The 27,174-nt window shown below is 39.5% G+C and overlaps 1 protein-coding gene across 12 annotated transcripts in view; it reads right to left on the reverse strand.

The window, feature by feature from the left end:
* USP49 (ubiquitin specific peptidase 49) overlaps positions 1-27,174 on the reverse strand; it is a 91,360-nt gene that overhangs the window by 40,476 nt on the left and 23,710 nt on the right. For 8 of the 12 annotated variants that reach the window (XM_059177933.1, XM_059177939.1, XM_059177930.1 and 5 more), the window contains one exon: positions 14,972-15,045. The gene's annotated coding sequence lies outside the window, so the exon portion shown is untranslated. Of the gene's footprint in view, positions 1-14,971; positions 15,046-15,703; positions 15,794-22,179; positions 22,238-27,174 lie in introns of those variants that run through there. The other 4 variants (XM_059177936.1, XM_059177931.1, XM_059177938.1 and 1 more) reach the window with 2 other exon arrangements.

Below are 27,174 nucleotides of genomic sequence, written 5' to 3' on the forward strand. Positions count from 1 at the left end.
TTAGATGAGTTAGTATGTAAAATGCTTAGAGCAATGCCTGGCACGGAGTTAGCGCTCTAGAAATGAGTGTCAACATTTAAATCTTGTGACTTGCTTCAGATCTTAAGATGATACTGCCAACAGAGTGAGGACTATGACTAGCTTGCTCTCTGCTGAGATCCTTCCACCTGATTCCCACAAAGTCCCCTTTCCCATTGGTCTAATATTATAAAGGTAATACAGAAGGACTTTGGGGCAAATTATTACTCTGGGTTCTTAGTCACCTCTTCAACTTAGTCCCTTAAAATCTGATCCTGCCATTTTACAGCTTTAAGTTTATTTACAATTTAAAGCTATCTTCATTCTGACCCCTTTTTGCCTGCACAAATTGAAGCTTGACACATTTAAGGCTCTAAGAATTTGTTAACATTAATAAGCTCTGCTGCCACTTTCAATAGCCTCTCTCTCAAGCATGCTTTCTAAAATTCTCTGCTTTGCATTCCCAAATAGCTGGTGTGTGATGAGCTGAACAGAGATAATTCAAGCAGAAGAGGAAAAAGAAACACTCTGAAGACACACGAAAGCAAAACTTCAAATGATACAGTACCTCAGGAACTCAGGGAATCACAGTGACAGATAAACCAAGAAAGCAAGGATGAATACCTCAAATACTTCTTCCTGAAGAGGAAAGTAAGTGCAAACTGTGCCAAACTTGGGACCTGAAGTCTGCAGCTACAAATCCCAGACCAGTATGGGCAGCTGGTGGGGACTGGTTAGGGGCATGGCAACTACTGGTCAGTGGCTGTCATCTTCGGCTACAAAGGCTAAAGTATGGCTCCCTACACCTGCATTCTTCAACGAGTTATTTATTTCAGTGCTAAAACAACAGTTGGTCTTGAAGCATGTTTCCCCATCTGCCTAAAAAATAAAAAAAGAATCATACACAAAGGGAAAACACACGAGAGGCTTAATAAAAAAGTGTACTGAGCCATCTGACAGATTCCCTCTTTTCAAGCCTCTCTGTACCTTACTATAGAAAAATCCCTTAAAATCTCAGAACCCAACTTAGATAAGTTTTTATGAAACCTGGAAGTGAGAACTTCTGTTTTTTTACTCTGAGTAGCCACTATTCCTCTGTAGGGCCATATGCTTCCGAAGGAGATGACTTCAGCACTAGCTCCAGAGGTGGGTCCTGAGAAGTGTCAGCCCGTTTGTGCGTGGTACTCCCTGGCAACGGTCACTAGGCCAGCAGCAGGCATGTGGCCAAGGCTTGCTAATCAAATTAAATGGAAGGGCATAATCCACATGTAGAGAAGAGGTATTATCTATTGGTTGTCTCTTTCACACTGGCTAAGAATTTCCCATTTTTCTGTAGGCTAAATAATTTTATACTCTGTCCTGGGCATTCTCAATATTATGAGACTCTACATCTTGTTTAAATCCTATGGAAAATGTTGATATTTTTACTTTAGTAGGCAACCCACCTGGCTGGAATCTGATCCCAAGTTCCAACCAACCTTCTGTGGGGTATAATTTAAATGTCATTTCTACATTCAAAGCCTTTGCAAAACTATTCTGATACGTCTGGCAGGAGCGCAACCCAGTGGCCAGTCTAGGACCTAGACAGTGATTCATCTTATATCTCAATGCTCACAGTTGTTGGTATGCTGTTTGGGAACAGATCCATGCAAGTGACAACTCGGGGGGGGGGGGGTAAGCCCAGGAGACCACAACCTTATGGGGTTACTTTCTTAAACTCCTCCCTCTCCACTGTCTCCTAAGTACTCTTCAGTTCGTTGGAGCTCCCCTTTCCTGTCTTCCAGCCAGACACCTGGGGCTTCTGTTATTTCATTCTACCTCCTAATTTGGGAGCTAGGCAGCAGGAAGACAGAGAAAGGAAAAAAGTCATGGGAGTTCACCCCCACTGTTTTAGGATGACAGCTTCTCCAACTGGAGAGAAAGGTCCCACTCCCTTAAAGCTTCAGGGATCTGCAAGCCCCCACTGCTGCTGACACTGCCATCACCAACACAAGATTTCCTGGGGATTGGGGTATGACAGAATGATGAAAATTTCTTTAAAGGGGGCAGTTTCTACCACTCTCTCTAAGTGCTAGGAGTCTCCTTTTACATTTGAGTTAGCACTAGAGGGTTTATCCTAGAGCTCTCTCTGTCCTTGCCTGGTGCCCACTTCCAGGTTTGGGAGGCATGGAGTCCAGGCAAAGGATACTAGAAATAAGAAAGGAAACTCCCAGCTGGATGGTGGTATTTCAAATCCTGCTCTTCTCTAATCTACCTGCTACTGCCAACTTCTCAGAGTCCCTGAATTGCTACTCCATGTGTTCTACCAAGGTTTTTAGCTGCATCCTGTGGGAGAGACTGGGTGGCGTGTGCTTACCCTGTCTCATCCAGAAATGGAACTCTCCAGGGGCAAATATTTTTTAATATAGGAGTCATATAGTCTTATAAAATAACAGAAAATCATAACTCTGCAAATATTTTTTTTAGATTTTATTTATTTATTTGACAGAGATCACAAGTAGGCAGAGAGGCAGGCAGAGAGAGAGAGAGAGGAGGAAGCAAGCTCCCTGCTGAGCAGAGAGCCCAATGCGGGGCTTGATCCCAGGACCCTGGGATCATTACCTGAGCTGAAGGCAGAGGCTTTAACCCACTGAGCCACCCAGGCATCCCTCTGCAGATATTTTTTAAGATGAGGTTCAAGTAGACTTTGAAGTTAGAAAAAAAGGGGGGGTGATTTGGCCTACAGAAAAATACTAAGTAACTCTACAAATTTTACCTGTGTGTGACAAATACCACTATGACACAGTGGTATATAAATGTCACAAGTTTGAGAAATGCTGTTCTGTAGGATAGAAGCCACTGTTTTGTTTTGTTTTTTTAGAGATTTTATTTTTTTATTTGAGAGAGAAAGAGTGAGCACGAGTTGCGGGAGAGGCAGAAGGAGAAGGAGGAAACTCCCTGCTGAGAGGGAAGCCAGAAAAGGGGGCTCAATGCCAGGGCCCTGGGATAGTGACCTTAGCTGAAGGCAGATGCTGAACCAACTGAGCCACCCAGACGCCCCAGAAGCCAAGGTATTTTTAAAGCTACTTCTATATAGTTATTTTTGTATAACAGTATTACTAATTTTAATTAGGAATTAATACAAAATAAACTACATATGAACCTACTTATACTATTTGCTTTCTGTTAACTGACCCCATAGTTGTTTCCTTCCAGCTATTATAGTCTACAGAATACTGGGAAAGAACAAGGAAGGTCATACAGGGACCTATAAACACAGTCTTCTCAGGAAGATTGGTCTGAAGAACTTGGAAAGAAGGACAGAAGTAGATGGGCATGTTCCACACAGATTAGGTAGCATATGAAAATGTCATGGCTTCAGAAGTTATCCTCCTCTTTTAGAAGTTTATCTCACTTAGCCAAAATTATAAGGAACCCTTCCCTGGACTCCCCATACCTTCTTCACACCCAGTATTACAGCATGCCTAACTGTGACCCCTGATTTCCCTTGTCCACCTTAGTAAATTTTGAAGTCCTTAAGAGTTGGCACAATGACCATATAATTGTGCTCTTTGTCATCCAGGCATCGCATGGAGACTTATGCAGATCATTAGTAAATGAGGATTTAATGGATGGATGCATCTCCGAAACCATGTTTAGGAAAGACATAAAATCATGATGACTTCCCTCTTAGCAGAAACAGCTGCAATACTACTGAACTAGGTTAATGTCAACTAGGAATTTAGCAGAGATCTTAAAGACTGCAAAGAACAACAAAATGCAAATGGGATATGCTGTGTGTCTGTGTATATAGGGTGTGGTAATGTGGTGGAGTAGTCTGCAGTATCCTAAGGGCTCTATCCATATCTAGCCTAGCTCTGCTTCCCCGTTCCTCAGGCATTCTCTTGGCTGCTGAGCAGTCAAGTCTGTCCTTAACTGGAGAACTACCAAAACCAAACGAAAATCCATTCTATGGTGAGAGACTTCTTCCCTTCATAATGGGTATAATCAATATTACCTCTTCCCCAATGTTGTAATAAAAAAGAGATTTGCATGATAATAGGTATCTAAGCTTATTTGCTCCAGCTGCTTTATTCTCTTAAATGAAGTCAAAATATTCACGTTACAAGTTGACTCTGTTCCCTATCTCCTTCCTCCTTTCCATCACCCATATCCAGTCAATCCCCAAATCTTACTGATTCCTCCGTTTGAACCTTGATTCTACTTCTGTCCATCACAATTTCACAATGGCCAAAAGGCTATCTCTCTGGCCCAACTCCTCTTATTCTTCTGCTCACGTGTTCCTCTTCAGCCACTGGCCTCCTCACTGTTCCTCTGCCACACCACGCAACCTCTGATCCCAAGAACCATGCAATTCTGTTTCTGCTATTTCAAATACTCTTCCCTCAGATACGCGCATGGCTTGCTTCCTCACTTCACTCAGATATGTGCTCACATGCTAACTTCTCAGTGAAGCCATCACTGGTCACTCTACACAAAAAATCCTTTCCCACACACACTCCCTTATCATCCTCATCCCTCTTTGGGATTTATCCTTCTCCCAGGCAATTACCACTAGATAAGCCCAGTATCTATTTACTGTCTTTTTCCCCACTGCAGTGTACGCTCCAGGAGGGCAGGGAGTTCTATTTTGGTTACTGCTGACTCCCAAGCGCCTAGAATAGCAACTATCAAGAAACAGGTTTATCTGAAAGTATTTTCTGAAAGAACAAATAAGACCACTTCCATCTCTAATGCCTCTAACCTAATTCAAACCACTGTCAATTCTAGTCCACAGTACCATCACTGCTTTTTTAATAGGCCTTGCTGCCTTCGATCTGAAACCCACATAGGTCATCCTTGCTGCCTTGGGGATAAAGCCCAAACTCACTATGGCTCATCAAGTCTCTTAGGGTATGGCCCTGCCCCTCTCTAGGCAATCCCACGTTCCTCACACCACAGCTATGCTCCCATTATTCTAAATTATTTTTAGTGCCCCATGGAACAGCTTACTCTCACTTCTAGGCCTTTCCACAAGTTGCTCCCTCCCCTAGAATGTTTTCATCATTCCCTGGCCACCTGCCTTTCCTTGGTCTGGCTCTTACTTACCCTTTCTCCAGGAAACTTTCCACTACCCTTCAAGACTGATTTACGGTAACCTTCTTCATGCTTCGGAGCACACACACGTGTCTTCCCTTACTCAGCATCTACCATGTTGCACCATACTGCCTGTTTGAAGGACTGCATCACAACGATAATCAACATGAGCTGGACATGGTACCATGAACATAGCAGATATACTGAATAAACTCTGTTGAATGAAAGACTGAATAAGCAAACAAACAACTTTATAATCCAGTATTCTGTTTGGCTAATTATTAGTAATCAGGTCTCTGATTCCTTTTACATACACTCAGAAGGGAGAAAAATATCCAATAAAAACTGAAAAATTAAAAGTAACCTTTTTTAAAAAGATTTTTTTCATTTATTCATTTGAGAGCATAGCAGGGGAGAGGGTCAGAGGGAGAGGATAAAGCAGACTCTGCTCAGCAGGGAGCTGGACGTGGGACTCGATCCCAGGACCCTTGATCATGTCCTGAGCTGAAGGCAGACACTCAATCAATTGAGCCACCCAAGCGCCCCAAAAGTAAATTTTAAGTTGGGGTTTAAAAAACATGATGATTCATATGATCAAATAGAAGACTTTATATCATGACAAAGGGTTCAAAGATAAACTAGCAGACAAATGGAAATAGCTGCAGACAATAAGAGTCAGAAAGTATTTAAAATAATCTGTATCTAAATATTGTATACCCTAGAATACTTAATATATTAGCCAAAGCCAATGGAAATAGTTCCATTTATGGAAGACTCTTCAATTAGTGGTCCTACGCAAGGATCATCAGTGGCTACTGACATCACAAAAAAGATAACCAGACAGCGATTCCTAGGAGGCTCAGTCAGTTGAGCATCCATCTCTTGGTTTCAGCTCAGGTCATATTTCAGGGCAATGACATTGAGCCCCTGTACTGGCTCCACACTCAACAGGGAGTTTGCTTAAGATTCTCTCCCTTTCCATCTACCTCTCTCCAGCTCATACTTTTTCTCTCTGAAATAAATAAATCTTAAAAAAATAAAAAATAAAAAGATACCCATACATTACCTCATAATGAAAATATACTCCAACACTCACTAAGAATTTCTTCCTCAGAAACAGAACCTGAATCTAATTTGTCTCTGGATTTTACTACTGATTTACAGTCAATGTAGTAAACAATCTAATAATGGTTAACTGTCACTAGGATACAGTCACCAATATTCAGACTGAAGGAAATCCTACAGGACAAATGATTCAAATAGGACAAGGAAGTTTCAAAGAAAAAGAGTGGAAGGAGGAAAGAGAGAGAGATACTATCAGCTAATTGCAATGTTTGAACTTTATTTGGATCCTGATTCAAATGAGTCAACTATTTTAAAAAACGAAATAATTGGGGAGATCTGCACATTGACTAACATATTTGGTGATATTAAGGAATTACTATCAATATTTACAAGCATGAAAATTACTGTGGTTATGTTTATAAAAAATAATTCTTATCTTTTAGAGGCACATAATAAACTATTTATAGATGAGATAATATAATGTCTAGGATTTGTTTCAAAAGAATCCAGGAGTACTGTAAGGAAGACGGAAGGGGTATAGATAAAGTTTGAAATTTTCTATAATGATTTTTTTTTAGTTATGGAAAGCAAGGTTCATTTTAAGTTTTGTTGTTGTTGTTTTTTTTTTTAAAGATTTTATTTATTTATTTGAGAGAGAGACAGTGAGAGAGAACATGAGAGGCGAGAAGGTCAGAGGGAGAAGCAGACTCCCCATGGAGCTGGGAGCCCGATGCGGGACTCGATCCCAGGACTCCAGGACCGTGACCTGAGCCGAAAGCAGTTGCTCAACCAACTGAGCCACCCAGGCGCCCCTGTTGTTGTTTGTTTCTAAATAGGCTCTATGCCCAGCACAGAGCCCAACACAGGGCCCAGACCCACGATCCTGAGATCAAGACCTGAGCTGAGCTCAAGAGTCAGACACCCAACCGACTGAGCCACCCAGGAGCCCCAGGGTTCATTCTAAGTTTAGCAAAGGAGGGGCACCAGGCTGGCTCAGTAAGCAGAGTAGGTGACTCTTGATCTTGGGGTGGTGAGTATGAGCCGCACGTTGGGGGTAGTTTATTTAAAAAAAAAGAAAAAAAGTTTAGCAAAGGACAGTGGAGTTCTGTTTTATCATATTAATTTTATATGCTTAAAAAAATAAAAATAATAGCATACAGAACATAAAACTATAAGAGTAAAGCTCTCCCTCTGCTTTTTGTCCCTAGTTGCCTCTCTAGAGGTAACTACTGTTAACTGAGCATCTTTCTGGAGCATATTTCCAAAAATATTTTTATGCTTTTAGAAACATAATTTTTTAACATAAATCCAACTTGATCATATATATTATCCCATATCTTTTTTTTTTAAACTTAACATGCCTTAGACATTTTCCCATACATATGGCTTTATCTCACTCTTTTTAAAGACTATATACCATATTCTATGAGATGGACTGCATAATCCATTGAACTAACTCTTCTATGAGCGAAGAATTAATGCTATTTTCAAAAATGCACCATTGGTACTCTCCGGCATCTATCATGACACACTTATGTAAGTGTGTCTATAAGATAATTTGCAGAAGATCAATTGCTGTATCAAGGGATATATGGATTTAAATTTTGGATAGATATCATCAAGCTCCCCTCCAAGAAGGATGCATTGATTTATACTCTCTCCCTCACCTCCCATCAGTAGTATTTGAGAATATGTGTTCCCCCAGTACTAAGGATTGACACATCTTTAAATAATTTTTACTTAAATAAAATATTAAAATTAAAATAAATAATATTTTGTTTGTGTATGTGTCTTTAATTATGGTGACGATTGATTTTTTTTTTCTCTTTACCTGAACTGTCGATTCATGTCTTTTACATGGGGTTCCTGGTCTTTTAGAATTGTCTTGTAAAAACACTCTGTGTGAGGGATGCTTGGGTGGCTCAGTTGGTTAAGCAGCTGCCTTTGGCTCAGATCATGATCCCAGCATCCTGGGATCGAGTCCCACATCGAGCTCCTTGCTTGGCGGGGAGCCTGCTTCTCCCTCTGCCTCTGCTTCCACTCTGCCTGCCTGTGCTCACTCTCTCTCTCTCTCTCTCTCTCTCTCTGGCAAATAAATAAATAAAATCTTAAAAAAAAAAAAAAAAACACTTTGTGTGCTAATGAAATCAGAGTACTTGCTTCCAAAAAGGAGAAAAAAAAAAAAGGCCCTCAAATTGAGATTTAAAAATACTAAAGATTAGCTTAAAAATATGGGTATAGGGTGCCTGGGTGGCTCAGTGGGTTAAGCCTCTTACTTCGGCTCAGGTCATGATCTCAGGATCCTGGGATCGAATCCCGCATCGGGCTCTCTGCTTGGCGGGGAGCCTGCTTCACCCCCGCTCTCTGCCTGCCTCTCTACCTACTTGTGATCTTTCTCTCTTTGTCAAATAAATAAAATCTTTAAAAAAAAAATACGGGTATATACTATTTCCAACCAACAAATCATGTGACTGAATGAAATCAACTTTCTGTAATAGTGTACGATATGATTACAGGACATTCAGAAAAATGCCAAGAAACAAAGAAAGAAATACAGAAGACATGTCAGATGTTCATATTTCCAAAAAACCATGACATTCACATATGTTGTTCAAGTTTACTTATTTCCCCTTGTACTTCTTCCCACCTTACCTTAAACCGAGATATGGCACTCCTATTTACCTGACTTGAAAACCTGACATTCCCTCTGATTCCTTATTAATGTCACAGTCAAGCTGGTTACAAAAGCCTACCAATTCACATTCAGAAATGAGAGTACTAGACACAGGGCTAAGTTCTTTGTTACAGTAGCTCATTAAAGAGAATGGATTCAAATCTCACACACACACACACACACACACACACACACACACGCTTCTTAAACCTAATTACCTTCCTCATTGCTATTGCTCTCTCCCCTCCAAATCTAGGCCCTTAACACTGCAGACCATTCATTACTGCTTTAGGTGCTAGTTGATGCCTCCTATCTTTTTAGATCTATTATGTTGTTGTTGTTTTTAAGATTTTATTTATTTATTTTGACAGAAAGAGAGGTCACAAGCAGGCAGAGAGGAAGGCAAAGAGAGAGGTGGGAAGCAGGCTCCCCGCCAAGCAGAGAGCCCAACGCAGGGCTGGATCCCAGGACCCTGAGACCATGACCTGAGCTGAATGCAGAGGCCCAACCCACTGAGCCACCTAGGCACCCCAGATCTATTATGTATCTTAAATATTATCACTATATTAAACAAAAACAGCATTTTCATCCTACACTGTGTTCCCCTGCTTAAAAATCTATAATGGTTTGGGTATCTGCTTGGCTCAGTCAATAGAGCATGCGACTCCTGATCTTGGGGTCATGAGCTCAAGCCCCACACAGGGCGCAGAGCTTACATTTAAGGAAAAAAAAAAAAACCCACAATGGTTATCTAATATCCAATAGATAGTTGATATACAGAAAGAATATTTATTTTAAAAGCCTATCCCAAACCCAACTTTACTTTTTACTGGGCCTGTGACTTTAAATTTGTCTCCATATTCATTAAAATGAGGTATACTACCTATATGCATTGGAGTAAATGTGATGATTGAAGGAAGTGCTTTTTGTGATAGTGCCTAGTGTATAGAAGGTGCTCGAAAAATAACAAAAAATAACAGGTGAATAGCACTAATGTGAATGAATATTCTAACCTCAATAGAAAAATTTGAAGGGATTTTTGAATTAGAGAAAAGACAAGTGTCTAACACAATTCCTGGTATGCTGCACGCACTCAATAACACATGTTAGAACACGGGTTCCCAGTAAAATATGGCAGAATGAATACACTTTTATCTCCTTTTCTCTCAAAATCCCAATAAAATCACAGCAAAGGGTAATAAAGAACATAAATTCATGAGGACAAAAAGAGTGGCAGATGATAGAATAGTACATGAGAGGTAACAAAATTTTGGACTCTGGTAAGCAAACAGAAGAATGGGAAGTGTAACAGACAAGGGGATACTAAAATTTAAATGTTACTCACACCAGGGGCACCTGGGTGGCTCAGTGGGTTAAAGCCTACCTTTGGCTTGGGTCATGATCCCACGGCCCTGGGATCAAGCCCCATATCAGGCTCTCTGCTCAGCAGGGAACCTGCTTCCTCCTCTCTCTCTGCCTGCCTCTCTGCCTACCTATAATCTCTGTAATAAATAAAATATTTTTTAAAAAATAAAATAATAAAAAGCTCCTTTAACACCTTCAATAAAGGGAGGGTCACAATGCCACCCCATTAAAAAAAAAAAAAAAGAGCTTCTATTAAGAAGTGTATCTTTTTTTTTTTTTTAATGGGGTGGCACTGTGACCCTCCCTTTATTGAAGGTGTTAAAGGAGCTTTTTATTTAATTTTTTAAAAAATATTTTATTTATTTATTTGACAGACAGAGATCACAAGTTAGGCAGAGAGGCAGGCAGAGAGAGGACGGGAAGCAGGCTCCCCGCTGAGCAGAGAGCCTGACTTGGGACTCAATCCCAGGACCCTGGGATCACAACCTGAGCCGAAGGCAGAGGCTTTAACCCATTGAGCCACCCAGGTACCCCAAGAAGTGTATCTTAAAAATTAAAATTATGTTTAGAGACAATTGTTGGTCATTCACGTTTTGAATGTCACTTTCTTTTTTCGTTAATATTCTAATGATATTTCCACTCATCTGCATTTGGAAATGACTGAATTTGGTAATGTGATAGACGTCTAGCCGGTGAGCAAGAGTCTGATGGCCGCATTAGTTAACCTTCAAGTCATTATTAAATGACTCAATCTAATGAGCCAAGTAATCTCTTTCTGTATAAAAGTCTATTAAACAAATTACAAGGTCTTGGGAGCAACTCACCAGGCAAGGAAAATCTCACACACATATGAACATTTTTATTCAAATAATGAAAAACAATTAGAATAAATTTAACATTAGTTGGTATTTAATTATTTTAAGTTAAATTTCTTGACAAAAGTGGCAATAACTTGAAAACAAAACAAGATTAAAATAGCCACAATAAGGGTGACTAGATAGGCTACCTTTATTGTTCCACGTATGATTTGAAAATTCCCAACCATTTGGTACTTTTTAAAAAAATAATAATAATAAAAATCACAAAATGTCAAGCAGTTTCCACTCTATCTTCAGCAGCTAGCCACTTAGCAATACCAGTCAGTGCTCAAGACACAGAGGTGTGAGCACCACAGCAGCCATCACCAACTCAAGAGTCCCCTGAAGAGGGAGCTGGGACTACAGCAAAGGACTCCAAAGCTAGAATGGAAGCCCAATGAGGACAGAGGTGTTTTTGTTTTTCTTTTGTGAATTGACTTATTTCCAGCCCCTAGAACATAGCTGGAACATAGGAGATGCTCAATTAATACAGTCAAATAAAAGGCTGTCCTGAAAGGTCCTTTTGGTCCTCCCAAGATTGGGAGCAACCGATACAAGGAAAACTCCAAATATGGCACATATCAGTGGGGTCACTGTCAAGGTTGTATGGTGTTCCTAATTAAAGTCAAGCTCTCCTTTCTCTAGATTTCCATAGCTCCTTATAATCTGGAATAGACCATCTAGCACAATTATGAAAAAGGAGCAAAAGTTTCACCTGTCTAGACCAGGAGACATAGCCTCAGTCTATCAGGATGTCCCTAGGTACACGGAGGTGCTGTGTGGTGGGCACTGCCTATGACCAGTGGCAATCCACTCAATCACTAGACAGGAGCACCATGACTCTCTGGCCTAGACTGGGGTCACTGATACATTCTTTTTTTTTTTTTTTTTTAAGATTTTATTTATTTATTTGACAGAAAGAGTGAGTGAGAGAGCACAAGCAAGAGGAGCAGCAGAGGGAGGAGGAGAAAGAGGCTCCCTGCTGAGGAGGAAGCCCAAAATGGGGCTTGATCCCAGGACCCTGGGATCATGACCTGAGCCAAAAGGCAGCTGATTAACCAACTGAGACACCCAGGTACCCCCACTGTTACACTCTAAGATAGAAACAAACCTTAGTGCTTCTCATTGCAAATCTAGAGAAGAGTGGTCTTACTTCACGTTTCTGAAGATCTTTTCAATGTCTGAATTAAGGAAGACAGCTAGATTCTCCTAGCCTTTTCTGTATTCACTTGGTTACACATTATATAGCCTTTGGAAAACTCCGCTACATACTCCGTAAGCAAGTAATGTTTTAGTATTGTTATGAACACAATTTTGACTCCTTAAAGAGTCTCAGGGGTCAATGAGCAACACTTTAAGACACTTGTAAAAGAGATGCATGCTGAAAGTCATAATTTTGATCAACACTTAGAGAAGGGATTCTCAGACAGGAAATGGGAATTTTAAAAAATGGAGAGGAGAGAGGAAAACATCGCTGACCACGTGTGGTCACACTTTAAAGAAAGCCAAAACATTTTATCAGTGTTGTTGTTATTTTAAATGTTGCCTACCCTTTGTACTTTACCATATTTCAACAGGGAATGAATGGCTACATGAAGGGGAAAAAAGCCAATGCTTCCCTCTGACAGACATAGCCCAGAACAAAAACCATGTACTATAACTCCTTCCAGTTCCTAGACAAGTGTCGATTGTTAATGCACATTGACTTTTTAGACCATTACTTCTAAGTGGCATTCTAATTATAAGACCTGTAAGTCACCTTTCTCCTGCCTTTCTTTCCTTGTATAACTTTCTGCTGTCATTCAAATATTATTTAACAGGACAAAAGAACAATTTCCAATCACTAATCTGTTCCGAACTGCTGCACAGTTCAGTCTTTCTGAGAGCCTGTTTCTACAAATAGCAGCTAAATGGCAATCTACAACTCAACTCATTCTAGTCCCTTTTAAACACATACATGCTGGTCCTGAGCTAGGTGCAAGTGATTTTCTATCTACTGAAAATGATTTATAAAGAAGCAGGACAGCTGTATTCATTTAAGGATGGTCTGAGACAAACAATTATTTATGATTAATCATCTCACATCATCATTTTTCCCATACTTAAGAAGATACATGATTTCACATTTTCCTTCCCACAAACAATAAAATCAGATTAGTTATGGTGCTTTTTCAGGAAATATTTGGCTTTATTATCCTATTTAAATTTACACCCACCTTAACAAACCTTATGTGAGTTTACTAACTAGGCCAGCAGTTACAGGCTCTGGAACAGAGATCTAGGTTTGAATCTGAGAACTGCCACTTGCAATGTGACTTTGGGCAAGTTACTTAATCTGTGCCTCAGCTTCCTCAGCTTTTAAAATGAAGATAATAACAGTAGCTGCCTCCTAAGTAGATGATGGGATTAAAAGAGATAATGAGTAAGTAAAGCACTTAAAGCAGAGCCTGACACATAAGAAGTATTCGGTAAATGTTAACTTCTGTTTATATATATTAGTCTTCTAAAATAGTCACAACAGAGAGAATATTCCAGAATAATCTAATAAAGCCCCAGGGCAATAAGGAGGAAAATATTAAGAAGAGATGACTGTCTCAGTGGCCTCCCTTCCTAAAAACAGGTAAGAAAGTGCTAACAAGCCATGGAAAAGATATCAAAGACATTTTCATAATTACTACAATTCTGTGAAACAAAAAAAATTTAAAAAGACTGATCTTTCAAAAGAGACTGAAGGAATCTTAACAGAAAATTTGACATACCTATTAGAAACAAGAGTTTCTAAAGCATCCTGCTTTAACATGATACTTACATGGGCACGATAAAACTATCACAGACAGAAGACAGTCTTTACTCATGCGTATTTGTAAGCATCATTTATACACCATGAAGTATGCAGTAAGAGCTGAAGGTGTAGAACTCTGTTCTCACACACAGCCTAGCAGCATACTCTGAGAGAATCAAAGCTTAAACCAAAAAGAACACTTGCATGAAAATTTTAAAAATCCTTGCCACCAGGGTTAACCTTATCCAAGATGGTTTAACTCCTACAGTACCTGAGGAAAAAAGATTCATCTGTGGAGGGCTGGCACATAAAAAGGCTAACTAGAATACATACGAAAATTACAGCTAACATTTATTTAACACTATGTTTCAGGCATTTTCCCAAGTTTTTTAGATGTATTATCCAATTAATCCTCAACATCACAATGAGACAGAAATTTTACTGTCCCCACTTATAACCAAGGAATTATGTTCATAAAGAAATTTAGTTGCCCAAATGTTAATAGATGCCTAGTCAAAAACAGTCTGGCTTCCAAACCCAATTTTAAATCATTAGGCAAAGAAGGTTGCACGAAAATGTATCATACATTCTACACCCTGGGAGGGGGCTAAGTTTTAGGGAGAGAGTTTTGGTTATCTATAATGTTTGAATTATTGACAATAAGAACGTATGGACTTGTAGTATTAAAACATTTCACATCTCATAAATTTAGTCACATGTTCTGTGGCATTCCATTGGCACAACCTGCACTTGCCTAAATGAACAGGATCATCAGAGTAAATCCTAACATCACAGCAGCTGGCAGGATTTGGAAAATAAGAATCCAACCACCAATAAGCTTCAAAACCTACCTCAAACCTGGATTTTAGTATGGTTGCTGAACTCCAGATCCTACTTTTATCTTCAAAAACAGCTGTGTCCCCTCTTAGCTTAAGCTAACTCATAGTACTGAGAAATTCACAATGGTAAGAAGGAAGCAGGTAATGAAAGTTCAGACTGGGGATAAGACAAATATAGTGACTGGTCATTCACCCTAATGGAATACCAACGTTGGCCGCTTATTACAGACTGGCCATACATAACACTATTAAGAATAATTTTCATTAATCTTTTTATCATAGTTTTATTTCTTACCCATTAAACAAGTTTTTTTCATCTTCTTCCATATCATTCCACAGCCATTGATTAGGTTTCCTCTTCTCTATTACCTGCAGGGGAAACAATTTGTAAGGTTGGGCTAATAAACAGCAAAGAAAAGCAATTTCATGAATTTTATTTATAAATTCAAAAAAGGGATTAGTACCTAGGATATGTAGCTACATGGAATTTAGGTTTAAAAGCTTTATGGCAGGGCGCCTGGGTGGCTCAGTTGGTTAAGCCGCTGCCTTTGGCTCAGGTCATGATCTCAGAGTCCTGGGATCGAGTCCCGCATCAGGCTCTCTACTCAGCGGGGAGTCTGCTTCTCCTTCTCTCTCTGCCTGCCTCTCTGCCTACTTGTGATCTCTCTCTCTCTGTCAAATAAATAAATAAAATCTTAAAAAGAAAAAAAACTTTGAAAAAAAAATAAAAGCCCTATGGAATAGCTATTAACTTCAGGAGTAATGACTTCAATAATTACAACAGTGATCTTGAAAATTGGGAAATTATAATTTAGCTTGATTCTGAAAACTATTACTAAGACTCTGTGTGTCCAAATATGTGCCATCTAGGTTCCACTTACATCATTTAAACTATTGCAATGTATTTTTGAATGGGAGGGGTGGAATTACAGATACATAAAACAGTAGGAAGAAACTAAAAATGTTGATGACATCCTTTAAATGGTCATTAAAAATAAAGTCCCTAAAAAGCAAATTTCAAGCTTACCTCCTAGTGAAACTTGCTGAATTCTCACGTTTTCTAGTGTCATGCAAGGCAAGAGTACAGGATGCAGAATGGCAAAGACCAGTTATCATCGTGTTGCCCACTTACTTGGACAGGACCTTATGCAAGTTTCCTAATTTGAGCTTGTTTTCTAATATACTTCAGGGCACTGGTGTAATGACTAAATGAAAATGTAGGTAAACATGAGGTCACTGCCATGCACGTAGCTGATGATGAACAAAGGTTTAGCTCCCTTCTTTCCCTTCTTTTTGTCTTTCTACCTTTAGTTTTGAGCAATTTTCAAGCTTGAGAAAGTCCATTCTTAAGCTTCCTCACATTATTCTGCCAAATAATAACAATAACAGTGACAATGATAGCTGCTGATGGCATTTATACAGTTCTAAATGTATGACAGATACTCCCCTAAGCACTCTCGTATGCATTAACTCCTTCACTTCTCACAATGATGAGTTAGGTATTATCTTTATTTCCATTTCACAGACATTGAAACTGAGGCACAAAATAAGTTCCACAGTTACTATCTGCCAGAGCTAGGATTCAAAGTCAGGTTTCTGCTCTGAAAAAATACTAGCACCAAACATCAAAGTGACAGCTATGCCCTCCCTTCCTTGAAGAGCTCTCTAACAGTAATGCAGCCAGATAGGGAATGTTCAGATGGCTCACCAAGTAGAAAAGATTCATTTTAGGTAATTAAGATTATCTAAATATAAATATATATAAAATAAATGTAACTGAATATTAAATATAACTAAGATTCAATATATATAAATGATAATTTATACATTTAAAAATATAGTTTATGTGTTACATCTCAAAATATTTTAAGTATATATTTTACAATATTATTTTTTAAAGTTTAAAAAGTTGATCATGAGAATATTAATACATTTAAATTTTTTAAAAATCTAACCAAGATTATACCTTTCTTGGCAAGGTCAGTTATGAGGTACTTTGCAAAACAGAAACATCTATTATCCTATGTTATACCTTGTCTATAACTATCTTCTCCTGTAAACTCCTGGGGGATAACAGTACCTTGTCTTACTTATTGTGAACATCAGTGACGTCTAAAACTATGCCTAGTCTTTACTGGGTGCTCAAAAAATACTGATGAAAGAACAAATAGGCTAGATACTAAATAAAGAAAATGTTCAAATCTGTTGTTTCTATTCACATTCTAAGGTACCAACATTCCACCCTTATTTCCTACCATGCACCCAATCTATGATTTTACCACCAGCAAGCCTTGCTGGATTTAAATGTTTTCCTTGACCCAGTCACATGTTTGGCCTATTCCAATCTATAAACTCTTGCAGCAAAATGTCATTTAACAAACCGTCTCAAGTATACAATTAGTCAGAAGATTCACACATGAATGCATGCATACAACATATTGTTATGGCACTTTATGGTTTTCAAAGTGCTTCTACACCTACCTCTCAGGTGCCTCAAGACAGCCCTGAGAGCAAAAAAGGCAGGTGTGATAAGCCAGGAAGCTACATCTAATGGTGTTTGTTTTGAAGTGGAAACATATTTTCATTGTCACTGCTGAAGAACCAACAGCTCACAAACCAATGCTTTCTCTGTAGCTGGGTAGAAAGTCTAAAAAATGACATTTTTAAGTCCATGTCATAAGTAATTTTTTAAATTATTAATAATCAGTTATATCTTTTTAAATATTTTATTTATTTAAGAGAGTGAGCGAGTGAGAGAGAGAACACAAGTAGAGGGAGGGGAGAGGGAGAAGGAGAAGCAGACTTTGAGAAGGGAGCGCCTAAGCCGGGGCTTGATCCCAGGATTCTGGGATCCTGACCTGAGCTAAAGGCAGACACTTAACTGACTGAGCCACCCAGGCACTCCTGATCAGTCATATCTAATCAAAGTAAAAATAAGCCTTAGAAGATACAAAGGCAGGGTAAACTCATACAATAAGGAAAAATTTTAGATGCATCCACCATTGAATAAAGAGACTTCATGTAAAATTTTAAGATCACGATTAAATGTTTCTTGGATGTTATATTAGGAATTCCAGCAGGAAAAGAGAAAGCTAGGCTGGATATCAGCAAACCTGGGTTTCAGTCCTTGTTCTGCCACTGAAGAGTTTTGTGATCTCCAGGCCCAAATAAATTTGAAATTCCACAATTTGCACATAATACCCAGAGTAAATAATAATGTAAAAAGAAATGTGTAACACTTTACATTTCAGAGTACAGTATGGATAGCATGAACAAAAAAGTCCAAGGTCTGCTGACTTTACTTTTCTATGATTCTAAGTTATTAGTTGCCATGGGTTTTACCAATTAATGGCCCTAATGGTTTAAGTTCAAATTTAGGACCTCTGTACAGAAACTGGAAAACAGATTTATGATTTTCTGGGAAATACAAAGCATGCTAGGACTGCACTTACACACTCTGACTGTGGCTCAGGATAATTTAGGTGGTAAAATCTAAGTTCACTGGGGACGCCTGGGTGGCTCAGTTGGTTAAGCAGCTGCCTTCGGCTCAGGTCATGATCCCAGCGTCCTGGGATCGAGTCCCACATCGGGCTCCTTGCTCCGCAGGGAGCCTGGTTCTCCCTCTGCCTCTGCCTTCCACTCTGTCTGCCTGTGCTCGCTCTCACTCTCTCTCTCTCTCTGACAAATAAATAAATAAAATCTTTAAAAAAAAAAAAAAAAAAAAAAATCTAAGTTCACTGGCCAAATGAACTGATTTCTTAGAAGCTGTTTATTAAAATGCTTGTTTGCCACAAAACAGAAATGTGCCCATGGGTTTACAAAGTTTTATTATACAGTGTACATGGAATGTTAACTTAACTATGGGCTTCCTGAGAACAGAGTGCTTCTCATTCATTCTAGTATCCTACTGATTTTTTTTTTTAAGATTTTATTTATTTATTTGACAGAGACAGAGAGCACATACACATGCAGGGGGAGTGGGAGAAGGAGAAGCAAGCTCCCCACTGAGCAGGGAGCCCATGTAAGAGATCCAGAGTCTCGGACTAAAAGTTGGTGAAGCCCCACATTAGAAAATTTTTTCCCTAAATGCCTGATGCCTGTGTGACTCAGTCAGTTAAGTGTTGGACTGTCAGTTTTGGCTCAGGTCATGATCTCAGGGTTCTGGGATTGAGCTCCAAGTCCTGGGCTCCACGCTCAGCACAGAAAACTGCTTGGGATTCTTTCCCTCTTTCTCTCCCTCCCTTGACTCATGCTCACTAATGTGCTCTCTCTCTCTCCCCCTCTCTGTCAAATAAATAAATATATACACAATTAAAAAAAGTTTTAGGGGTGCCAGGCTCAGTCAGTTAAGCATCTGCCTTCGGCTTGGGTCATGATCTCAGGGTTCTGGGATCTAGTCTCACATTGAGCTCCCTGCTCAGCAGGAAGCCTGCTTCTCCCTCTCCCTTTGCCCCTCCCCCATCCATGCATGCACACCCGTGTTCTCTCACTCACAAAGAGATAAATAAAATCTTTTAATAAAAAGTTTTAGAAATCTACCTGCTTTGATTGACTTCCATATCTAGCAATAAGATATTAGATGGGTCTGTTTATTTATAAGGGGCATAAGAACACAGAAGAGTGCAAGAGCCTTAGATTTAGAATCATAAAGCTTGGGTTTAAGCCTCAGGTTATGTTATCCCTTATTAGCAGTGTAACCTTGGGCAACTTACTATTGTCTTGGGACCTCTACCTTCTCACTTCTACTCCCTTCTGAGGGTTGCACAGATCAAATACGAAAATGTATGTGTAAGCGCACTGTAAACTGACAAGAGCTACACAAGGGTTAGCCCTTATTTCCCCGCTACCAAAAATAGCAAAGACTTTAGATCCTTATTCTGATGAGAAGAGACATTGATATTTGAACTTTCCAGGGGCTTGGAGGAGCATGCTAGGATAAAAGAACCTGATCTTTCCTGTGGAGCTAAAGAATCCTAAAATGGTTTTGGTACCTGCATCTTTAGTTAAATAACATCCTGGTCTTAACTAACAGCTTATAGGGATTAAAGGGCATGAGATATTAGCCACTCTGGGAAATTTCTTCTCACCAAAAAATAAAATGATTTAAAAGCAAGAGCAGATATACTTGCATTCTCCCCAATCATCCAAGATCAATATATACAAACAAAAGCAAACCAAAGCCCATTTAGTTTGTAGGGCAGGAGCCACAAAAATAGCCTTCCGTCTAGGATGCACCAGAACTGCCATTCCATTACTATGCTGAAATCGACTCCTGCTTTTCTACTCCCCACATACAATAAATATTATTAATTGGCAGAGTTCAGTCAGCCAGCATTCATTCAAACCATTTTAAAACCTTAGTTCTCATTATCAAGCATATTTTTTAAAAAGGTTTTATTTATTTATTTGACAGACAGAGATCACAAGTAGGCTGAGAGGCAGGCAGAGAGAGAGAGAGAGAGAGGGAACAGGCTCCCTGCTGAGCAGAGAGCCCGATGCAGGGCTCAATCCCAGGACCCTGAGATCATGACCTGAGCCGAAAGCAGAGGCTTTAACCCACTGAGCCACCCAGGCGCCCCTACCAAGCACATTTTATAAATACAATTTTGCCAGCAAAAAGCAGCAATTTTAATGGGAAGAGAACATTTGTGAACATTTATTTTACTCCTACTAGATACCACGTGAAGTGAGGTGTTTTCACGTGTATTTGCTCAGTTAATTCTCACAATGAGGCAGGTGCCAGTGGCACCCCATGGATGAAGAATGGATATTTGAATTGGTTGTTAAATGACTCATCCAGGATCACAAAGGAAAAAACAGCAGTACCTAAGCCCAAGACAATTGCTTACATCCATAACTCTACCTCTGTGGCAAAAAAAAACAGGAGGTTTACTTAAGCAAAGTTTTGTGTCATGGTAAAATTTAGTTGTCAGTTAGCAATATCCTGAGGCACTTTATTTGCCTTGTTCGAGAGGAGATGGAGCCGTAAATCTGCACTCCTATGGAAACAGTGTCTGATTCTAAAATTTAAACACAGAAACTTATTTTCACTGCAGGCTGTGCAGGCTGGCTTGGTGAAAGAGCATGAGACTCTTGATTTGGGGGTCATGAGTTGAAGCCCCACATTGCACACAGAGATTACTTTAAAACCAAAACAAAAAAAAAAAAGGAAAAAAAGAAAGATTTATCACTGCGGCTAGTTGTTTTCAGAGAAAACACTGCAAAGGACACATAAATTCACTAGAGGCAATAACAGTTTTATAAAGAAGCTATCTCTTGGAGATTATATCTAAACAAGTGCCAAAAATTATTGTGTCTTACAAACATAAAAGTCTTTTAAGAATTTTGAATATTAGAAAAATGTTTCCTATAATCACAGCTCTTCTTTTAAAAATTAAAGCTAACTCTAACCTACATATCACCATTCAATAAACATAAAGTGATGATTTTAGTTTTCCCTGAAAATTCCCTAGTACTTAAGAAAATCCACTGGTATTTATAAAATAAATGTTTATAAAATAAACATTTTAGAAGGGCTCTGAAATGGACAATACTAAAAGATACAATAAGGGTTACATAAATTGATGGACTATTTGTGCCAAGCAATGAGATATTACGAGTGTTTGGACAAGAACCAAAACCCTATAGAGCTTTCCAAGAAAACAGTTCTAGCAGAAACAATACAGAGCTCAGTGGCTACCCTGTTATCTGGTTAAAGTATTCCAGGATACAAAATAAACCCAGATCTTCAAAATATATAATTGTATCTAATTATACAACAGTACCCTAACTAGGTGTCATGCTTAAGAGGGCAAGTTTAAGCATCAGATTGGCTGGATTAGAATCTCACTGGAACCTAATTCCTAGCCTGGGCTCTGCTCCTCACCTACTTCAAACAGCTGCTGGGGAATTAAGATGTGGAAAGTGTTAGAAGAATCAATGGCATAACAGCATCATCTGTTATTTTTCTAGTACTACCTCATGTGAAAAATAAAACATGTAAAAAGAGACTGAAGGCCTCTCATTACTGAGCTAATCTATTCCCAAATTTAGAATTTAAAAGATAATAAAAAGAAGCAAAATCCCACCTTTCTTGGTAAAATAAGGATGGCAGTTATCCTGGGGTGGGGTGTAAGGGAACATCATGCAGGGAATTTTTACACTTATAGGATGCTTAATCCTGGCTTTTGTTTCACCGGTCTTTAAAATGTTTTGGGGGACCTGGTTGGCTCAGTTGGTATAACATGAGACTTCTGATCTCAGGATTGTGAGTTTGAGCCCCACTCTGAGTATAGAGATTACTTAACTATAAAATCTTTAAAAATAAAAAAATTTTTCCCCCCAAAGATTTTTGATTTATTTATTTGACAGAGAGAAAGAGACAGACAGCAAGAGAGGGAAGGAACACAAGCAGGGGAGTGAAAGAGAGAGAACCAGGCTTCCCACTGTGCAGGGAACCCAACAACGACAATGAAGCTGGATCCCAGGACCCTGGATCATTACCTGAGCTAAAGGCAGATGCTTAACGATGGAGCCACCCAGGAACCCCTAAAAAACAAATCTTAAAAAAAAAAAAAAAAAAAAAAAAAAAGCACATGTTTTAAAATATCTTCACAACAAAAAAATTAGAAAAAACAAAAGCTAAAAAACATTTCCAAGGTATAATGAGAAAGAACCACCTAACTGGAGAAGAGGGGAAAAGGAAAAAAAAAATCAAAAAATGAAACCAAAGCACTATCATTCTAAGTGTTCTAGATTACTTCAGATTATGTATGCAACAGTTTAGCTCAGTTATGGAAACACATCCGTTGAACTCCATTCAATCCTAAGAGACATTTTCCTTTGTTCTTACCAAGAGTGTCACTGATTGAATGGGTGCACCTCTTTATGATCATAAAACCTGGAGGTTTTAAGGAGTCTCAAAGGACTTCTCTTACAACATGTTCACTTTCCACATAAGGGAACGTTAGACCCCTGAGCTTCCAAACAACAGGCTTTCCCCAGTCTGATCCCAGCCATTACTGCCAGCTACCAATGTGACGCAAAGGAAGGGGCAGAGCCCGTTCTTTCAATTCCTTTGAAATAGTGAGTAGAAAAAAAGAGAATTTATACCAACCATCGGAATCTGTTTAAGATCTAATATGTACCCCAAAAGATGCCAGCACCTACAGAGGAGCCTGGTACCTCAGTCAAAGAAGGCGTTTCATAAATATGCAAGTAAATTTAGTCAAAAGTACAATGTAGGAGTTTTGCCCCAAAGAGTTTACATAGAACTCAACAAAGAATTCAACACCAACATAGAATGAATCCAGCAATGTGCTGTGGGCAAATGTACCACATACAGTATACAGGAGGGAATGGGGAAATAAGAGATTTATGTCCGGGGGCACCTGGGTGGCTCAACTGGTTAAGTGTCTGCCTTTGGACCAGGTCATGATCTTGGGGTCCTGGGATCGAACCCCACGTCAGGTGGGTTCCTCACACAGCAGGGAGTCTGCTTGTCCCTCTCCCTCTGCCCCTCACTCCTGCTCATGCTCTCTTTCTCTTGCTCTGCTCTCTCTCAATAAAAAAAATAAAATCTTTTTTTAAAAAAAAAAAGCTTTATATTCCATGGGGTAAAACGGAGGAAGAGGCCTTAGAGAAGAAGTGAGAAATGAGTTTTGAAAAGTCGGTTAAGAGGGACGCCTGGGTGACTCAGTTGTTTAAGCCACTGCCTTCGGCTCAGGTCATGATCCCAGGGTCCTGGGATCGAGTCCTACATCAGGCTCCTTGCTCGGCAGGGAACCTGCTTCTCTCTCTGCCTCTGCCTGTTTCTGCGCGCGCGCTCTCTCTTTCTCTCTCTCTCTCTCTGACAAATAAATAAAAAAATAAAATCTTTAAAAAAAACAGTTGGTAAGAAAGTGCTCAACCCTGTTGATATTTTTATAACACCTGCTTCCCTTTTCCACATTACTTCCACATTTTATTTTATTTTTAAGATTTTATTTATTTATTTGACAGAGAGAGAGATCACAAGTAGGCAGAGAGGCAGGCAGAGAGAGAGGGAAGCAGGCTCCCTGTTGAGCAGAGAGCCCGATGCAGGGCTTTATCCCAGGACCCTAAGATCATGACCTGAGTTGAAGGCAGATGCTTAATCCACTAAGTCACCCAGGCGCCCCTACTTCCACATTTTAACAGGTATCCTGAGTTGTTCTAAATTATTTCATCTGCTATAATTATATTCAGGAAAACGTTTTCACTTTCCCCCTCAAGGAACTTTTGGAACCCAGTGAGAATGGAATAATAGGAAGAAAGAAAATAAACCTTTTAAATGCTTACTATAAATTCTTCAAAACAGAAACATTTTTTGATGGTGAAATACACATTTTATCAAGTTTGAAGTTCACCAAAATAAAAACGAACCCTAAAAATTAACAAAGAAGAACACTTAAATAACCACCACCCCCCACTCATGACTGTAAACTCAAAGCATACACAAAGTTAACAGGACATTTGGGTGACACAAGCAATGGATAAAGGGCTTCTATTTCCAGTTACTTTAATGGGAAAAGACAGAACCATAGTGGTAAGGAAAAGACAACTGGAGAAGAGACCAGTTCCAGTTCTAGAGAGATGAGTAAACATAAATAGGTCACTTCTGCACTCTGGGTCTGTTTCCACGTCAAAAAGTTCTATTATTCTCTCTGTAAAGTTCCTAAAGCCACTCAGGTATCATTCTCTTTTAGAAAGCTACACATTAGGCATTAATCCATGAGGACAGCAAAAAACAAAATGAATTTATGCTATCCAGATTTCTGTCTGTACTGTAGCAAAGTTCTGAAATTGCCACAAGCCATTTATCTATTAAGTCTTGTACGGATCAGGGCATTAGAGAAGTTTGGATTTTCAGTGAAACATGATGCACTGAACACCTGCACTTACCTCTCTGCTCTCAGTAACTCCACTGAAAACAACAATAAGAACAAGATCTGAAAGACGAAGAATAGGAGAGGAAACAACTACAACAAATTTTGTGGAAGCTGGAAAACAGATGGATGGGTTATTTGATTTAGCAGCACAAAGGAGCATGTTAAACAGAACTGCAGATCACACTGAATTGGGCTGGAATACACCAGAGAAGCTCAGAATACCTCTGAAAGTGGGGATAGCAGGCAAGGATGAAAAAGGAGAACAGGGTGAAAGTTCTGCCCCAAGATACCCAGCCTCACTCTAAGCAGCCACGGGTCAACGGATGGGAAGCCTACTCTGGAAACCAGACTCAAGCACAACTAGGGGCAGGCCTAGCAGTCTAAAAAGATGCAGATTATGGGGCGCCTGGGTGGCTCAGTGGGTTAAGCTGCTGCCTTCGGCTCAGGTCATGATCTCAGGGTCCTGGGATCGAGTCCCGCATCGGGCTCTCTGCTCAGCAGGGAGCCTGCTTCCTCCTCTCTCTCTCTCTGCCTGCCTCTCTGCCTACTCATGATCTGTCTGTCAAATAAATAAATAAAATCTTTAAAAAAAAAAAAAAAAAAAAAAAAAAAAAAAAAAAAAAAAAAAAAAAAAAAAGATGCAGATTATGGATGAGTTGCTATCCTGAAAGGTAGATACCTCCAGCTCTTTTCCCACTCAGCAACCCAGATGTTGCAGCCAGGGGTGTAAACTGAGGATGGGAACACATTCGCTCTAGGGAAGAACCCAGTCAACAGAAAAACACCTACAAATACTGACTGCTAAAAGTGAGCTCTTCACTACCTTATAATGAATAACACCACCAGTCAACTTTTAGAAGCCCCCGCTCCAGCAAATCCAGCTTTCAGTTTTTCAGTGGCTTGTTACGGAACATGAGTAAGACATCCAAGACTATCCATTTAAGGAAATCCCCTAAATGAAAAAGCAAAAGAAATGATCAAGTAAAGGTATTTTAAGGAAACAGATGGTGCAGGAAACTGAAGAAAAAAAATAAATTACAATTAACATACTCAGAGAAAAGCTATTCCACCCATGAAACAAAAATAGACTATTTAAAAGCAACATTCAGGGGCACCTGGGTGGCTCAGTGGGTTAAAGCCTCTGCCTTCGGCTCAGGTCATGATCCCAGGGTCCTGGGATCGAGCCCTGCATCGGGCTCTCTGCTCCGTGGGGAGCCTGCTTCCTCCTCTCTCCCTCTGCCTGCCTCTCTGCCTACTTGTGATCTCTGTCTGTCAAATGAATAAATAAAATCTTTAAAAAAAAAAAAAAAAGCAACATTCAGGGGCGCCTGGGTGGCTCAGTGGGTTAAAGCCTCTGCCTTCTGCTCAGGTCACGATCCCAGGGTCCTGGGATCAAGTCCCGCATGGGGCTTCTTGCTCAAGCAGGGAGCCTGCTTCCCCCTCTCTCTGCCTGCCTCTCTGCCTACTTGTGATCTCTGTCTGTCAAATAAATAAATTAAATATTTTAAAATAAATAAATAAAAGCAACATTCAGGGCCCCTGGGTGGCTTAGTTGTTTAAGCCACTGCCTTTGGCTCAGGTCATTATCCCAGAGTCCCAGAATCGAGTCCCACATCGGGCTCCCAGTTCTGCGGGGAGTCTGTGTCTCCCTCTGACCTTCTCCCTTCTCATGCTCTTACTCTCTTTTTCTCGCTCAAATAAACAAAATCTTAAAAAAAAAAAAAAAAAGTAAAAGCAACATTCACAGGGCAACTGGTAAGCTCAGTTGGTGGAGTGTGCGACTTTTCATCTCAGGGTTTTGAGTTCAACCCCCATGTTGGGGGAAGAAATTACATAAAAATAATTTTTTTTAATTTTTGAAGATTTTTATTTATTTATTTGAGAGAGAGGATGCACACACAGAGGGGCACAGGGGGAAGAAGAGGGAAAAGCAGACTCCATGCTGAGTACAGCCTGATGCGGAGCTTGATCTCGGGAACCTGGGTTGAGTTGAAATCAAGAGTCAGACGCTCAACTCACTGTGCCACAGAGATGCCCCTAAAATCTTTTTTAAAAATAGCAGTATTCACTAGGGTGAGTGCTGTGAAGTGTGTAAATCTGGCAATTCACAGACCTGTACCCCTGGGGATAAAAATACATTATATGTTTATAAAAAATAAAATAGCAGTATTCAGAGAAAAAAACTAGTGATTAAAAATATGAAAGCAGAAACATAAAACTAATTAGAAGAATCTGAAGTCAAGACATCTTCCAGAAAGTAATGAGACAAAAAAGATAAGAAATAGTAAAAATAGGAAAAGTAAAGCAGTCCATATATTCCAAACACAAATAGAGTGAGTTCAGGAGGGAAAGAATGGGAAAACTGAGGACAAGAGAGAGAAGGGGGATATTGGTTAGAATTTAAGAATTCAAGAAAATCTCCCAGAACTGAAAAATCTACATTTCCAAATTGAATAGGTCCCCATTGTGCCCTGTATGACGTCAAGAGAGAACAAGGCTCACAGTGAGGCAGATTATCATAAAATTTCAGAATATCAGAGACAAAGACCAACTTCTTTTTTTTTTTTTTTTTTTTTTAAAGATTTTATTT

Source organism: Mustela lutreola, chromosome 6, assembly GCF_030435805.1.
Source record: "Mustela lutreola isolate mMusLut2 chromosome 6, mMusLut2.pri, whole genome shotgun sequence".
Taxonomy (NCBI): domain Eukaryota; kingdom Metazoa; phylum Chordata; class Mammalia; order Carnivora; family Mustelidae; genus Mustela; species Mustela lutreola.